Source organism: Anopheles merus, chromosome 2L, assembly GCF_017562075.2.
Source record: "Anopheles merus strain MAF chromosome 2L, AmerM5.1, whole genome shotgun sequence".
NCBI lineage: Eukaryota > Metazoa > Arthropoda > Insecta > Diptera > Culicidae > Anopheles > Anopheles merus.
Window position 1 is genome coordinate 2,545,802 of NC_054083.1, and position 4,130 is coordinate 2,549,931.

Genomic DNA, 4,130 nt, shown 5'->3' on the forward strand with positions numbered 1-4,130 from the left:
AAGCTGATTCAGGCACGGTTTCGCCAACTTCTTTAAGAACACCCATTATTTTATCCTTCGAAATAGATGGCTCCATTGTTTTCTCGTTCGATATCCCACTTCTGAGGTTGTAAGACATTATATTTTATTTTCTGCACAAAGCTACAGCATACCGCACAAGTCCTATCTTGCTGACTTCTAAACATCGTATCTGCCCATCTGACGTTTTTACCAGTGTCAAAAGTGACACACAAACTAAGGTTGTTAAAGTGTGACGTGTGCGAGGTTCATATAACTAGCGAGCTAAATTCAATGTCTACAATTGTCTACAATTGTATATATATTGTAAACATTGAATTTAGCTCGCTAGTTATATGAACCTCGCACACGTCACACTTTAACAACCTTAGTTTGTGTGTCACTTTTGTCACTGGTAAAAACGTCAGATGGGCAGATACGATGTTTAGAAGTCAGCAAGATAGCCCGCAGTGCAAGTGACAGCGATTTGCGAGGGCGCGCGAGGGCTCGCACGCCATACAAGTTCACTGCTCCAGAGCCCTCGCAATAAAGAGCTTGCGAGCCTTGGAAGTGTCATATGAGCGAGACAGCTGTATGTCAAGTGTATGGCTATCTCTTTCGGGCAAGAAAAAAGCCCCGAAATGCAACGGTGTTGGTGGACAAAATTTAAATGGCCAAAAATTTTGACCACACACACTCTCTCTCCCGGTGCCTTCCCCTGTCCTCTCTTCCTTCAGGCCCCTTCCTCTTATTTGCACGCGCCGCTCGCTTGTGTGCTATAGCTCATCAGCTGGTACTGGTATATGGTAGGGTTGTAGTTGTATCTTGAATTGGCGATTGGTACATATATATGTAGTGTATTTGGTTTTACCTGTGACCTTGACGATGCGAGAGCTGATCAATTCTGGGGTTGAAGCATTATTTGCGCTTTGCTGGTGGTTGCCGTTCCGTGCCGTTTCTGATGTGGCCATTTGATCGCCATGGCGATCAACGGTTATGAAGCCAATTTCAAACGAGCGAAGATGAAGGATTGGTTGCGTACCGGAAATTTGATTTTTTATCACATGTGATACTCCAATGTTGATCTCGACCCGATGTAAGTTGGGTTTAACGGCCATATGAGATAATGTATTCATGTGTTAAAAAATGTTGCATTTTTTTCTTTACTTATTTTCCCGAAAATTGACCCACAATTCAATACGATTTGACTATTTTAATTGATTCCTCATACAATGCATGGAAAGAGGTAAACTGGCTTCGCTAATTCTTTTATCTCCGCTCCCAACCATTCATCACCCGAACCACCCATAACCTCATCATTCCATACACATGCAACGACATTTCCCTCTTCTTTAGCAGCAAAGTTCTCATCCGAAGCTTCTACTAACTGCTTCTTTTCATTATCCTTTTTTTTTCTTCTTGTATTTGTCGTACCCATCTACCTGGTCATGCCAGCCAATGCAAGCTTTTGCGTCTTTTTAGTACCACACATCCGGCTGGCCAGTCCTTACTACGAGGGGACCGTCTAAATGAAGCTTGAACCTATGACGGGCATGATATTATCATCCTCATCCAGTGGCGGATCTAAGGCGGACTAGGCGGTCGCCTGGGGCCCCGCCGATTAAGGGACCCCGTAGATCGCCATTCTATAGTATGCCGTATGGACAGAGTACTAGCGACAAGGGCCCTCGGAAGGATGGACGTTGGGGCCCCGAGGCTGGCGAATCAATTTTAGAGCCTGTGACTGATGATCGTAGGGCCCCCCGACGGCGTTCAAACTCCCAACAGCCAGTTTAATGCCGCTAACACCCCCCCCCCCTCCTCCCGGCCCACCATTTACCATTTCAGGGGGCCTCAATTCGTCTTACCGGCTAGGGCCCCCGATACCATTAATCCACCACTGTATGTATCCTTTATTTACAACCCTTACATCTGAAATGCATCCAGTTCATTTTTCTTTCCGTGTCCGCATAAAAATAACACAAAATGTGCGACAAAACAACGCATAAACGTCGTTCAACAGCTCTTTGATTTATTTCTTTTAAAACATGATTATAAAGCCACCTACATAAGGAAGAAGAAGAAGAAAGCCACATACAAAAACACATGCGGAGGGGGGGGGGGGGTTGGAGGGGGAGAATGGCCACTCTCGGTTCCGTGTCAAGATCCTCATTGAGGACATCACACGCTGACAGCGCCTTTTTCAACGGTGAGCCCTCAGGATCGGGCCATGATCTGCGCACATCCATTTGAACGTGTCACCAACTGATAATAAAACTGATAATAATAAAACTGACCAACTGATAATAAATTAGAAACGGACTCTCTCACCCGCAGGTACCCATATTCTACCATCTGTTACACATTATTTGACACACCATGCACAGCTTCCTTTTGTCTGTCTTTGAGAACGACTATGGGCTGGATCGTTCAGTACCAGGAGTAGGACATGGCCTACCCATCGCGGACAGGCGAGTATGGTGCGCTACAAGCTACCGGATCCACCAGGTTAATCCAATGATAAACTAGCAGCATCCTTGCTATTGGGGTTTGTAAAACACAAGACGAGGCAAAGCGACATGGGCAATCGAAACGCAGTCCGCAAAAATCCAGACAAAATCAACTAGTGAACGTGCATACGAACCTTCTAACAAACTAAATATATGTCATCATGCTTATTCCCTCTTTAAAAATGCGTAGTGATTTATGAGAATATAAACTAGATTTATTTATCTTAAATGTTATGTAAAAACCGCACATACGAGTGGAGGCCCTAAGCAGTCACACAAATTGTTTGGTTGAAGCAGGGAAATGTTTTAAACTAGAGAAGGATTGGGTAGCAATTTTACTTACGAGCGGGGGTGGGTTCCATTTTTTGAAGCCCCTTAAGACCACGGGGCCCCACGCGGCCGCTTAGTTTGGTTAGCGGCTATCCCGCCCCTTCAGACACACGCGCATTTTGCATTTTTTTATGTCGTAAAGCGTACTTAAGTGTTATCTTAATCCACTTGCGCACATCTACACGACATCACCATAATAGTGTTATCTTGTTAATTAAAATTTTTAACACTTTGACGGTCGCGCACACCACTGAACACTAAGAACATCTTAGGCCGCTGGGGATGAATGTTTGTCGCCTTTTCGGGGTCCGTCATTAGCCTGTTCGATACACCTGAGGAAAGATAAAACATTTGGTTTAGAGACAACAGATTTAGATGTAGCGATAGTGCATCTAGGAGGAACTCACTTGTGGGATTTTTTTCTCCTGCCAGGAAATTTGACCGCAATCAGTTGTGCGGTCGGTTCGGTCCTGTTGCTGCTGCAGCTATTGTGAGGCAGAGGATAATGATCCGAAAGGTTGAATTCCTGCCCCGAACGTTGTGAACGAGCGCGCTCGACACCGTCCGGCGGCGCAATCGGGGCACCCGGTGCCAGTTGGGCTTCTAGCGTGTTGTGTTGGTAGAGCTCGCCTCGTCGTCGTACAGCTTCCGGAGGATGTTCTTAAATGGTTTCTCGAAACCCACGTTCCAGGATAGAGGAAAATTGGCTGCAAAAAAAAGGATTAAATACCATGATTAGCACCCTAGTCGCTAGCTTCGCCAAACAATGTTCTTCTTCTTTCACGGTCCGCTTACATACCGAACATACCGAATCATATACAATGCAACGTACAATGGAAAACAGCTGCGGCAGGCCCATATCGTTTCTGCATTACATCTGCAAGTTAAAAGAGGCCATAAGCTATAAAAAATGTGTTTTTTTATCACGATTGTCGAAGAATAACACTTACCCGCTGCCGTATGCTGTGTTGTTCATCACATCACCTTCCTACGCTGGTACATGCGTGTACCGCTTTTGATGGATCCAGCACGCATTGGGGAGGACTTCTACCACTTACTTTAGCTAAAATGGCACTTACTTACGTAAAATTAAGAATTTAATTATTAAAAAACTTACCAAAATTGATCAGCCAAAAACACTGTTTACGTTTTTTTACACACACAACCTGACTTCTACAGTGACAGCAGCCGCATAGCACCAACACAACGAAAGGTGTCAGGCGAGACGTCGAACGATCTTAGGCGAGGGGTAGGAAGGAGATCGGTGGTGAGGGACGTGAAAGCTCAGCTCGA

General features: G+C 45.1%; 1 long non-coding RNA gene across 1 annotated transcript; it reads right to left on the reverse strand.

Moving 5' to 3' along the window:
* Nucleotides 1-2,895: 2,895 nt before the first annotated feature.
* Nucleotides 2,896-3,926, reverse strand: LOC121593019. Its single transcript, XR_006004715.1, has 4 exons — nt 3,788-3,926; nt 3,637-3,714; nt 3,245-3,544; nt 2,896-3,169 (listed from the first exon to the last, which is right to left on the reverse strand). It is a non-coding gene; the product is annotated as an uncharacterized LOC121593019 (long non-coding RNA).
* Nucleotides 3,927-4,130: the final 204 nt, after the last annotated feature.